The following is a 14,621-nucleotide window of genomic DNA, read 5'->3' on the forward strand; positions in this document are numbered from 1 at the left end:
AATGTTTGAAGTTTTATTCTATTTTTTTGAAATTTTTATTCTGTTTTTAATGTTCTATTGAAAGGCACCCAAAGAAGCTGGGGAAACTCAGCCAGATGTGTGGGGTAGAAATAAATTATTATTATTATTATTATTATTATTATTATTATTATTATTATTATTCCATTGTTGTTACTAAAGGCTCAGTGGCATAGGTACTGAAGGGTGCCATTCAACAGCTTTGGTTAGTGGTCCAGCTATAAAATCCCATATGGCTATGGAGAACCTGGCTGCAGTTGTAGGCCAAGCACACTAATATGCCTAAGGAAGGAGTGTTTCATTGCAATAAGACCAGGTGACCAGTGCCACTGCTATGATTCTACAATGCAGCTGTTTTCCTCTTCTGAAAATAATCCTTTTTTAAAATTTCAGCTCACTTATGGAACATTTTTGCCATCATGGGATGAGAGAATAATTTTCCCCTTTTTGTACCATATGGTCCCAAATGAAGCCCACCAGTACATGGGAGCTGTTCGGTTATTTCAGCATTTTGGATGGACATGGGTTGGGCTCTTGTCTGTGGACAATGACAAAGGGGACAGATTCCTACAGACAATGCTGCCTCTGCTTTCTGAGAATGGAATCTGTTCTGCATTCGTAATTAGACTACCACAATGGAGTTTTGTGGACGAACTGATAGAGTTGTTTCTGCAGCATGCGCAAAGCTATGTAACTATCATTCAAGGAAGAGCCAATGCATTATTTGTTTATGGAGAAAACCCATCTTTTCGGGTTTTGAGAATATTGCTATTTCTAGCACGCTTCACTCAGTTGCCTCTCCTTGAGAAAGTATGGATTATTACATCTCACTGGGATTTTACATCAATGTCTTTTCAAAAGAATTGGGAAATGCAAACTTTCCATGGCTCCTTATCCTTCACTGTTCACTCAGATCAGCCATTAGGATTCCGAAAATTCATTCAAACATTAAATCCTTCCTGGTCGAATGGAGATGGTTTTATCCAGGACTTCTGGGAACAGGCCTTCAGCTGTTCATTAAAATTGCTTATGGAGGATGAGGAGAGTGCCTGTACTGGAGAGGAAAAGCTGGAGAGCATTCCTGGAATATTATTTGAAATGAAAATGACAGGTCACAGCTACAGTATCTACAATGCTGTCTATGCTGTTGCACATGCTTTGCAAGCCATGTACAAATCCACCTCAAAGCATAGAAGTTTGGATAAAAGGAACAGATTGTTATTACAGAAAGTGCAACCATGGCAGGTAATGATAATTCAGTGTTTGATTGTTTTTTAAAAGGTAAGCTAGATTTTAATACAGAGGTAAAAGGAACTGACAGGAAGCAGTGTACTAATGTTGTTTTCATGTTATTATTCTTGTATATGTTAATCCAGCTCCAATTATAGAATGTTATGCGGAAGTGGATATTTCTGGATTTGCAACTGTCCTTAAGTAGGAATGAAAATCCAATATTTACCTATTTATTTATTAGAAATGACTTCACAAATTTGTGGTCAGGAAAAATCCATGCCAAATTGCTGTCCTATGAGATCTCGCCCACGGAATTGCTCAAACTGGATCTAAACGCGGCAAAAAGGTGTATAAATCAAAGGCTGGATGATGTGGAGCTATACCAAAATTTCTTAGCTGGTGGTGGAGCCTGCTCGCCATTAAATCTCGGCATAACCCCTATCTATCGTGCTCCGTCCTACTTAACATCGCTTATAGCCGCATCTCACCGATATGCCTTCATTAGAGCTAGGTTCAATGTTTTTCCAACAAACGTGCTGAGACATAGATTCACTAAGGGCCAAGTCCCTTCAATGTGTGCTTGTGAAATGAAAACATCTGAATCTTTACATCATGTTATGTTTATCTGCCCTATGTACAGTTCAGCTCGTGCTAATATACTAAACTCCATAATCCAGCCTATGGCTGACAAACCAGTAGACCTACAGCTTGCCTGGGTTCTTCAAGATGTAGATCCTTATATTACTCTACAGGTTGCTAAATTCCTAACAGCCGTCCTCTCGTACAAGAGACGGAATGGAATGTTAGCTGATTATTGATAGTTATAAGAATTTTTGATATTGACATCAGATATTGATTTTAGCGTAGTGCCTAAATTTTTAACTTTAATCTTAAATTTCTGTTTTGATTTGCCAATATTTGTCCTTGTGAGCTGTGAATTGTGTTATATTACTTGTGGCTTGTACGAGACCGCTGTTTTATTTGATTTGTTTTGTGTGTTGTGCTTTATGATGGGCGTAAAGCCGAATAAACATTTTTTTTTATTAGAAAGCAGGCAAACAAGCAGAGATTAAAGGCTCTATATGCCTCCATTAAATAAAAATTCACCCAGATTCTGTTGTTGCAGTTGATGAATCCATATTGATCAATAGTATTGGTCTCATTATGATGTAGTCCATTTCAAAATTATTCACAATAAGAAACTCACATCACAACAAATGAAAGGAAGTAACAGCTTGGTGGATAAGTCCCCACAGGTAGAGAGGAATACAACCTAGTGCTAAACTGGAGTTTGCACAAGGTCATCTCCCCCCCTTCCCCCTCTTCTCCCTCTGTGTTTTCAGTAAACCTATTAGACGGACTCCTCCAACCCTCCAGAGAAGATTTAGGAGGTGCAGCTGAGAGTAGAGGGGGGAGAGTCCCATTGAAAAAGCAGATCTCTATCTCAATTGCCTTCCTCTGGTGAAAAAATAGTAGTTGTAAGATAGTTCTTTGTGAATCTCATTGAAATCATTTAAAACATAGTTACCCCTGTCTTCATATTCATTTTGAATCTAGATTCATCATTTACTAAGAAGCATCATATTCAATAACAGTGTTGGAGACACGATCCACTTTAATGAAAATAGAGAATTAGTTGCAGGCTTTGATATTACAAACTGGATGGTGTTCCCCAATGGCTCAGTAATGAGAGTAAAAGTTGGAAGGCTAGAACCTCAGGCTCCTTCAGGTGATGAATTGACCATGAATTATGACCAGATTGTGTGGCATCAAAGCTTTAATCAGGTAAGACATAATATTATTAACATTTATCTTTTGTTAAATTTGTAAAACTCCCCTCATTAATAGAAATCAGGACAGTTTGCAGAATAAAAATTCAAGATAAATACTCAAAATGGATAATAAAACCAAAATCTAAACAAAACAATAACAACCCTCTCCATTATTATATAATATATAATTATGATGTTAATTTGAAACTTTGTAAAAGTAGTCTGTACCTATGTCCAGTTGCTGGTGAGACACAATCTACATACAGGTGAAACTCGGAAAATTAGAATATAGTGGAAAAGATTAAAAGATGAAACTAATATATGAGACAATCTCATGATATGCAAAGTGAGATATGTCAAGCCTTTATTTGTTATAATTGTGATGATCATGGCATATAGCTGATGAAAACTGCAAATTGAGAATCTCAGAAAATTAGAATATTAAATGAAATCAGCAAAACAAGGATTGCAAATAAGCCCAGCAGGTGATCCGACCAGGTATGAGACTTGCACCCTCCTCACCGCCTCCTCACTTTGCCCGACCAGTGGAGCTGGGTGAGGCCCCACTCAGAGGCCGGGCCCTGCTAACCAATCAGAGCCTACAGAGGGCATGACTGTGGGGAATTTAAACAACGGCGCCATGGGGAGATAGTCCTCTCATGCCCTTCACCGGATTGGGTCAGATCAACAGACTCTTTGCAAATCTACCACTGTAAAGAAAAGAACACTCTTATTGCTGATCATTCTTCATGTTTCTATATAGGTTCTGCCTCGTTCTGTGTGCTCTGACAGCTGCTATCCTGGCTCCAGCAGGAAAAAGAAGGAAGGAGAGAAATTTTGCTGCTATGACTGTGCTCTGTGTCCAGATGGGATGATCTCCGACAAGAAGGGTATTGAGAGACCAATTGATATTAATAAGCTTAGATATTTATTATTGATAGATTCACAGTGAAAATGAGATTCTTCACTTGCTCCAGTGGGTGAGAGGGTAGTGCCCAAAGAGAGAGACTAAAAATCTTTTTAAAATACTTCCTTTAAATAAACCATCAGGAGACCAGCAAATGCATTTCGGCTCAAGAAATATATCAGCATAATAATAACAAAGAACAATCAATAATATATTAAACATGGATTAATACAGTGGAAGGCAGAAATAATAAGCCATCTAGGCAAAGGGAATCTCCCCCAAAACAGACATTCAGGCCTACTTCAATCATGTAAAAGAATATACTGATCAAAGTTCTCTTCCATTCTACACTGCCTGGTGTGATTAACTTTTTCATCCTTTATCATTCACCACCCAGGTTGACCTCATTAATACAGAGAACATAGATTCATTGAACATCTATGAAGACTATGAAGATAGTGTGTATTAAAGATTCTTTAAAAAAAATTAAAAAGAAAACAGAGGCATTTAGACAGTGAATGGGAAAGTGTGATCGAGAGAAAGTGATGATACTATTTTGTTGTCAGGTAAAAAGTGCAAGAAGATGAAAGGATGAATTGCTACTAACTTCTATAGTTAACTAGACATCTGGAAATATAACTATTGTTGCATTTTGTGTGTTAAATGCTTAAAATATTGAAACACCTCTTCCATTTCCCAGATATGGATGCCTGTGTCAAATGTCCAGAAGACCAGTATCCCAACAAGGACCAAACTAAATGCATTCCAAAATTGGTAACATATCTCTCTTATAAAGAAGATTTGGGGATCATGTTAGCTACCTTGGCTATTTCTTTCTCTTTGACCACATGTTCAGTACTTGGAATTTTTATGAAGCACAAGGACACTCCCATAGTGAAAGCCAACAACCGGACCCTCACCTACATCCTCCTCATCTCCCTTCTCCTTTGCTTCCTATGTTCTTTGCTCTTCATTGGACAACCTGGAAAGGCAACCTGCCTTCTACGTCAAACCACGTTTGGCATTGTCTTCTCTGTGGCCCTTTCTTCTGTGTTGGCAAAGACCATCACTGTGGTTGTGGCATTTATGGGAACAAAACCAGGATCCAGGATGAGGAAATGGGTGGGGAAAAGACTGGCTAATTCTATTGTTCTCTCCTGCTCTTTTATTCAGGCTGCCATTTGTACTCTTTGGTTAAGTTCTGCTCCTCCATTCCCAGGTAGAGATGTACATTCAGTGAAAGGTGAAATCATACTGGAATGTAAGGAGGGTTCTGTTTCCATGCTTTATTGTGTCTTGGGCTACATGGGTTCCCTGGCCATAATCAGCTTCATGGTGGCTTTTCTTGCCAGGAAATTACCTGACAGCTTCAATGAGGCCAAGTTCATTACATTCAGCATGTTGGTGTTTTGCAGTGTGTTGTTATCCTTTATTCCCACCTACCTGAGCACCAAAGGAAAATACACAGTGGCTGTGGAGATCTTTTCCATCTTATCATCCAGTGCAGGATTACTGGGTTGTATCTTTTCCCCAAAATGCTACATCATTGTGCTGAGGCCTGAGCTGAACAACAGGGAACAACTCACAAGGAAAATAAAATGAAATTAAAATGTGCATCTCTCTTTTTTATATATTTATATTGAAGGGGCGGGGAGAGAGAAGATCTTGTCATGGTTCCTATGAGATTACAAGCAAGGGTGCAAACATCTCTGTAAAACTCATTGAGGTTTCCAGTGCGGTGCCTGGCCTAGAGTAAAGGAATCCTTTCCAGATGATGCAGCCTAATGTGGAAAGGATACGTTCAGTCATGCAACTGAACACGTCGTCTCCCGGGCGAAAAGGGGCGAGCCAAGGGCTGCCCCGACCTTAAGTGGCCTTTCTAAGGCCCGCCCCTGCCGCCAGCCGATTGGCTGGCGCCACAGGGGATGTTAATTGGGGGAATCCCGGCGGCCTCCCGCGAGGCTGGCACCAGCCTCGCGAGAGCGAGTGTGGGTGGTGTCGTGATCCCGCAACCCCCCCTCCTCCTGACGATCGGAAGGGGCATTGCCACTTCCCATTATTCCTTTTGGGGGGGCAGTGATTGAGAGGGTGCTGGGAGAATAACTTAATGTGTTTCTGAATTACATTGATTATTTGAATACACTTAAATCTGGACTTTAAAATGGCTTGTTGAGTAGGTACCTGCATTGCCAAATAAGTGGCTGTTTTCCTGTGTGGCTGACTTCATTGAATAATACTGGGAAAGTGTTATCCAACCCCCCTGGTATGTGATGGGGTTCTGTGGGGAACCCTTTTGCCCCCAGTGTCATTTGACATTTATCTGGAGCCATTGGGAGCAATCTTTAAAATTTTTGGAGTATTGTGCTTTCTATTTTTGGAAGGTACTTTTTTCCCCTTTCAGACCACTTAAACACTCCCTCTGAAGTAGTAAGTAGGTAGCTCTTTGATACATTTTTTGGTCATTAGTTTTCTTTGGCTAGGAGTACCTGCTTTCCCTAAGAAGCTAGAAGTTACAAAATGGTTGGTGTGTGTGGCATTAAAGAAATGGCTGCCATAGTGTGAGGCTTTTTTTAAAAAAAATCGCTGCAGTGAGGGTGTAACATAACTTCAAAAATCAAAAATGGAGAGAGATGGCAACAAAATAGTGCACATATACCCCTCCTCTCAATCAATGTGCTTAGGAACCATTTCAATACTTGCGTAGAATAGCTCTCTGCGTTTATCCTCTGTTCAGAACAGATGGGATGGTGGGTGTCCAGTTCTGTCATCCTTTGAAATGTGAACATTAAAAGTGGCATTATCAGTGAAGTACAGGTTGTACCTGTTTAAACAGGGACTGAGCAGCAGATTTCTTTTTAGAGAATATTTGAATTCTGGATTATTTTAGGAGCTATTACAACTTTTCATGAACTCACAGGTACCACTTTGGCAACCCCTGAATTAAGGTCAGACCTTAAATTTATGCAAAATGTGAGTGAGGTGGGAAGAATAGAGGAAGCTGCCCACACCCCAGAACAATTGACTTCGCTGCTCACCAGCTGGTGGAAAAAAAGAGTTGATACTGTGAGCTGCTGGGTCTTCCTTTGCAAATGACATCCGCTCAGATAGTATGCTTACAGATAGCACATAACCCTTCTATTTTCAGTATGGTCGGATCTGGGAGGAGGAAATGTCATGTTGCCTTTCCCCCTGCCACTCCTCTATGGCTTTATGTAGGCTTTAAAATTCAAATTTACTAGTAAATTTGATTCAGGGTTGTATTTGGGTTGTGTGTTCCCCAGGTTGTTCCAGGTCATGTCAGTACTGATCCACAGCCTCAGATTGGGTAGTGGGGCTATATACAATGCTTACCAATCTCCTAGTAGTTTTTGTCAAGCATGATTCAACTTCAAACGACACTATCCCTTTGGGGAAAGTCTAATCACAGCTATCTCCCTCAAAATCACTGGTCTCAATTCTCTTAACAAAATAGACAAGAGATATGCCATTAGCAAGCACCACAACCAAAATCTAAAAAAGGATATAAAACCTTGTGTATTTGAGAATTGGATCCAGGCATAGACAGGACTGTGTCAGTTTCTGATTAGTCTGTTCCCCTTTTTATGTTCAGGTATGTTTTCCACCAGCTGATTCTGAAACATGGTAACCTATTTTGGAAGGCAAAATTTTCTCACCAGGATCATGCTGGCGGTCATGTTGCTGCTTGCACTGTTGTGTCAAACTGCATCCAAAACACATTCCATTAACTGCAGCATATATGATGATCCTCTCCCTATTCCTCATAACTTTTATAAACCAGGCGATATAATCATTGGGGAGATTGTTTCCCAGGTGTTCTTAAATTACGATAACCTCTCTTTCACGGAACAGCCTATGCAGACATTGATTGATGAACCTATGTAAGTCATAATTTCTTTACTCTCTCTCATTCTATGTTCAGGTCACACTAACTGAGAACATATCTATAATGCAATGCTGTGCTGTAAGAAATTGTTAACTTTATTCCATGAGAAAAGGGGAACCTGCAAACTTCCAACTGTAAATCATGGGATGAGGTGGGGGTAGAGGTAATTTGAGAATTTGGCCTATAGCCACCATACAAATAATCAATTATAAACACTTGGGAAGAAATGTTGCAAATATTTCAGAGGCAGTGGTAATCACCCTCTTTGTCCCCAAATTTAGCAAGATGTTTTACACAAACTAGGTTTGGTTTGGAACAATGTGGAGGGAGCCTGAGAATTTGGCCTATAGCCACCATACAAATAATCAATTATAAACACTTGGGAAGAAATTTTGCAAATTATTCAGGGGCAGGGGCAATCACCCCCTTTGTCTACAAATTTAGCAGGATGTTTTGCAGGACCTGGATTTGGTTTGAAACAATGCGGAGGGAGTCTGATTGATCTTGGATATCTCTTGAAACTCTATTAATGATCTGGCCTCATATCCAGGCTTTATTCAAATGCAACACATACCTCAAATATACATACATTAAGTTAGATTCCCTGAACTCATTAAGCCCCAGTTAGTCATGTCCATTAATTTCAAATGACCTACTATGGCTGATTTTGTATGGAATCAGCATGAAGATAAGCACACATAGAGAGACACTTTGGATTGTTGTGGTTGCCAATGAGGGCATGTGATTGAATGTGGGGAATAGGTTTGTGGAACAATATATTAACATTCAGAATGATCCCAACGCATTTAAAGAACATGGCTATTCAGGGGGAATATGTCTACTTCAGATGTCATTTTAAAAAAAAAAATCTATTGTATTCTATGATCCCATGTTTTGCCTCAGCCTTGCAAGGATTAAGATGATGATGAAGATAGCAGATCCTTGTTGTCATTACTGCGGTCATTTTGTTAAACAGCTGCAATCCTTATTACAGTTCAGTGCCTAAGAACTACCAGCATATTCTGGCTCTAGCATTTGCTGTCAAAGAGATCAATGAGAATCCCACAATCTTGCCAAACATCTCTCTTGGCTTTCACATCCTCAATAGTTACTTCAATGCAAAGATGACCTACAAGGCCACTCTGAGCCTCCTTTCCACACAACAAAGATTTGTCCCCAACTTCAGCTGTCACAACCAAAACAATATGATAGCACTCATTGGAGAATGTTTCTCTGAGATCTCTGCTAACATTGAAGTGATTTTGGCAAGCAAGAAGACTCCTCAGGTATGTTTAGTGCATGAAGGCATGGAGATTTCGCAATTGTGATATGCCCTCCTGATTTCAAGAACACATTACGTAAAGTTTCTTTTGATGATTTGGTGACAAAATTGGTTAAATACTTGATGGTGATACCAATACGTGGACTTATAGTACAATACAACAGGATTCTAAAGGAATGATTATCAATTTCTCCTCTTTAAATGAAGTGAGGTTTTGAGGTCTATGGTGCAGGGTTCTGTCTTGCACCAAGAAGACTTCAGCATTTTCTTCAAATACTTACATGAAGAAATGGAAGGAATCCCAATGTCATCCACTAGGGAAGAATGGTTAAGACCTCAGTAGGCAAGAATAAAATTGAAATTCTGCTGGTGAAGTATTGGATTTGCTGAATTGTTATCTGGTTGCAATAATAGACTGGATGAGGGCCAAAAAAGAAAAGATTAATTCAGACAAGAATGTGTTTCTGCTACTAGGTGGGCATGTTGTATGGCTGATTGATATGCAGCCCACTCTTAAAGAGACACAACTCTGCCTCTGAAAGAGTGGGCCCATAGTTTGGTGCTCATCCTTGATCATGATTCAGGCCTCATCATGGGACTGAAATTGCCTCGGTTGCACTGGTTGATGATGTCTTGCAGCTAGGGACAAAGATGGAAGCTGTTTTCTAGTTCTGCTGTATATCTCAACGGCTTTTGAGACCTTCAATCATGACATCCTTCTGGACCGTCTTGAGGAGCTGGGAGCCGGGGCACTGTTTATACAGTGGTTCCGCTCCTTTCTCCTGAACTTCATATAGATATTAAAAAGCATGGGGGAAAGGATGGAACCCTGAGGCACCCCACAAGTGAGAGCCCTAGGGTCTGAACACTCATCCCCCAACACCACTTTCTGGACACGGTCCAGGAGAAAGGAACAGAACCACTGTATAACTGTGCCCAGAGCTCCCAGCCCCTCTAGACGGTCCAAAGGATGTCATGATCAATGGTCTCAAAAGCCGTTGAGATATACAGCAGAAATAGGAAACAGCTTCAACCTTTGTCCCTGAATCCTGATTGGAAGGGATCCAAATGGTCCGCATCCTCCAGGCATGCTTGGAGTTGTTCAGCAACCACCCGCTCAATCACCTTGCCCAAGAATGGAAGATTTGAGACTGGGCAATAGTTGGCCATATTGGCCGGGTCTAAAGATGTTTTTTTAAGAAGCAGTTTAATGACTGCCTCTTTCAGCGGGTCTGGGAAGGCTCCCTCGCAGAGGGAAGCATTCACCACCCCACAGAGCCCATCACCCAGCCCTTCCTGGCTTGCTTTTATCAACCAGGATGGACAAGGATCAAGGAGACAGGTGGCTGCTTTCACTCGTCGAAGCAGCCTGTCCACATCCTTAGAGGTAACAGATTGAAATTGATCCCATATAACATGACCACATAACTAGACAGAGGGACTTCTCAGTAGTGGTGCCTTCCCTGTGGAACACCCTTCCATCAGATGTCAAGGAAATAAACAACTATCAGGCTTTTAGAAGACATCTGAAGGCAACCCTGTTTGAAGTTTTATTCTGTTTTTAATGTTCAGTTGAAAGCCGCCCAAAGTAGCTGGGGAAACCCAGACAGATGGGCGGGGCAGAAATTTATTATTATTATTATTATTATTATTATTATTATTATTATTATTATTATTATTAATTTATTAATCCATTGTTATTACTAAAGGCTCAGTGGCATAGGTACTGAAGAGTGCCATTCAACAGTTTTGGTTAGTGGTCCAGCTATAAAAACCCATATGGCTATAGAGCACCTGGCTACAGTTGTAGACCAGTCACACTTATATGCCTAAGGAAGGAGTATTTCATTACAATAAGACCAGGTGACCAGTGCCAGTGCTATGATTCTACAATGTAGCTGTTTTCCTGACCTGAAAATAATCCCTTTAATTTTTATTTCAGCTCACTTATGGAACATTTTTGCCATCACAGGATGAGAGAATAATTTCCCCTTTTTTGTACCATATGGTCCCAAACGAAGCCCACCAGTACATGGGAGCTGTCCGGTTATTTCAGCATTTTGGATGGACATGGGTTGGGCTCTCAGCTGTGGACAATGACAAAGGGGACAGATTCCTACAGACAATGCTGCCTTTGCTTTCTGAGAATGACATCTGCTATGCTTTTATTATAAGATTACCACGATGGAGTTACGTAGAAGAGCTCATACAGTTGCTTCTACAACACTGGAACAGTTATGCAATTATCATTCAAAAAAAAGCCAACACATTTTTTGTACATGGAGAAAACCCATCCTTTCGAGTTTTGAGAATATTGCTATTTCTAGCACATTTCACTGAGTTGCCTCCTCTGGAGAAAGTATGGATTATTACATCTCACTGGGATTTCACATCAATGTCTCTTCAAAAGAATTGGGAAATGCAAACTTTCCATGGCTCCTTATCCTTCACTGTTCACTCAGATCAGCCATTAGGATTCCAAGAATTCATTCAAACATTAAATCCTTCCTGGTCGAAAGGAGATGGTTTTATCCAGGACTTCTGGGAACAGGCCTTCAGCTGTTCATTAAAAATGCTCATGGAGGATGAGGAGAGTGTCTGTACTGGAGAGGAAAAGCTGGAGAGCATTCCTGGAATATTATTTGAAATGAAAATGACAGGTCACAGCTACAGTATCTACAATGCTGTCTATGCTGTTGCACATGCTTTGCAAGCCATGTACAAATCCACCTCAAGGCGTAGAAGTTTGGATAAAAGGAACAGATTTTTATTACAGAATGTGCAACCATGGCAGGTAATGATAATTCAGTGTTTGATTGTTTTTTTAAAAGGTAAGCTAGCTTTTAATACAGAGGTAAAAGGAACTGTTTCAGGAAACAGTGTACTAAAGTTGTTTTCATGTTATTGTTCTTGTATATGTTAATCCAGCTCCAGTTATAGAACGTTATTTGGAAGTGGGTATTTCTGGATTTGCAACTGTCTTTAGGTAGGAATGAAAATCCAATATTTACTTATTTATTTATTTATTAGAAATCAGGCAAACAAGCAGAGATTAACAGCTCCATATGTCTCCATTAAACAAAAATTCACTCAGATTCTTATGTTGTATTTTATGAACCCGTATTGATCAATAGTGTTGCTCTCATAATGATGTAATCCATTTCAAAATTATTTGCAATAAGAAACTCACATCAAAGCAAATGAAAGGAAATGACAGCTTGGTGGATAGGTCTCCACATGTAGAGAGGAATTCAACCTAGTGCTAAATTGGAGTGTGCACAAGGTCATCTCCCTCCTACCCCCTCTTCTCTCTCTGCATTTTATATAAACCTGTTTGACAGACTCCTCCAACCTGTGATGGCTTGTGAGCGCTCTCCGCAAGAAATGCCTCTGCTCACTCAGAGATACATATATACATCCTTTATTTTACATATGTACAAGCAGCACACATAATCATGCATCTGAATCCTCCAGCTCAGATTCTTAGAGTGCCTTACGGCCACCCCTTCTCCAGTAGAAAAGGCGTGAAATTCTCATGTGATGTCTCTGTCCCCTCCTCTTTAACACTCTCCTTTCCTGGGCAGATGGAACAGGCATTGCTTCACTGTCCATGCCAGAGCTTCCTGTGCGGTGTTGAGGCTCTGTTCCAACATCTGTGAGTCGTTCCTCCTCACTTTCCCTTCTTTCCTCCACCGTCACTTCCTGCCCCCCTTCCTCTGCCTGTCTCTCCTCTTCCCCTTCATTCTCCATCAATACCATGACACAACCCTCCAGAGAAAATTTAGGAGGTGCAGCTGAGTGAAGATGGTCCCATTGCAAAAGCAGATCTCTCTCTCAATTACTTTCCTACGGTAAAAAATAGTAGCTGTAAGATAGCTCTTTGTGAATGTCATTGAAATAATTTAAAACATAGTTATCCTATTTTTCATATTCATTTTGAATCTAGGTTCATCATTTACTAAGAAACATCATATTCAATAACAGTGTTGGAGACACGATCCACTTTAATGAAAATAGAGAATTAGTTGCAGGCTTTGATATTACAAACTGGATGATGTTCCCCAATGGCTCAGTGGTCAGAGTAAAAGTTGGAAGGCTAGAATCTCAGGCTCCTTCAGGTGATGAATTGACCATGAATTATGACCAGATTGTGTGGCATCAAAGCTTTAATCAGGTAAGACATAATATTATTATCATTAACCTGTTATTAAATTTGTATAGCTCCCCTCATCCATAGAACTCAAGACAGTTTGCAGAATAAAAATACAAGATAAATACACAAAATTGATAATAGAACAAAAAACTAACAATAACACCCCTTTCTATTATTATATAATAATAATTATGTAATTATTTTGAACTGTGTAAAAGTAATCTGTAGCTATGTCCAGTTGCTGGTGAGACAAAATCTACATATAGTGAACTTGTAAATTACCATATGTATTTCTTCCCTTAAGAAAGGGGTATTCTGCTTACACCTGGATATGTCTTTGCATTCTCTCCAAGATCATCTGCAAGTTTCTCTTGTGGGGAATGTTTGGATATTTAAGAAAGAAAATGTCAATTAAGCCAATTCAGCATTCTGTCATCTCTTAAGGTACTGAATTGTGTTTGACAGCATTCTTTTTTTTCCTTCTTTTTCTTTTTTGCTGCTGCTGTTGCTATTTTAAATTCCTACTTTATGAGGATTAATCTATATTTTCAAAGTAGTTCATGTGGGGTTTTTTGAGTTCATGCTTGCATATCTTTAAATAAAGGAATAAACCAGGAAACTGCTCAAAAATTATCATGACTTCAAAAAAGTCACAGAATCTCTTGTTACATCATTAACCAGGTCTTATCTTCAAAGGGACTTTATAACCTTCCTGGTTATTTTTACATCCTGGGAATGAGGGCAGATATAACTTAAATGGTCACTTCCAGAGTTGTACCATTACTGTCAGTCATAAAACTCTAATGTATACTCAAATGTAATTACCGGTATGTTTAGTTGTGAATATAGCAGCTGTGAACAGATTCGTTCATATGCTCTTGATTTTGTTTTAAAATTATATATTTAGAGGAGAAAACAAGCTCAAATGGAGAAACACCCATCTTCCCATCTTCTAATCGCCCCCCCCCCCCTGAATATAAAGCCTACCCTCACTATTCAGTAAAGCGGTGTGATGTCAAAAGACAGCTCAGACAGCTCCATCAGATTCTGTGATTTGACATTCCCTCACTGTTGAGGCAGGCCTTCAAAAGTCTCTGAAATTCCATTCCAAACTGAAATTGAGAAAATTTATGGCATGTCAAATGACTTTGTTCAGTGTCAGCGAGTCTGCTCACCTTATTTGGTGTGTGGAGTTGCAGCCAGGCCCCAGGCCCAGCAAGTGATCCGACCAGGTACGGAGACTTGCACCCTCCTCACTGCCGCATCGCCCCATCAGTGGAGCTGAGTGGGACCCCTCTCAGAGGCTGGGCCCCACTAACTAATCAGTGCCAAAGGAAGGCATGACTGTAGGA

This window comes from Podarcis liolepis (genome assembly GCF_965112155.1).
Source record: "Podarcis liolepis genome assembly, chromosome: 13".
Lineage (NCBI taxonomy): Eukaryota > Metazoa > Chordata > Lepidosauria > Squamata > Lacertidae > Podarcis > Podarcis liolepis.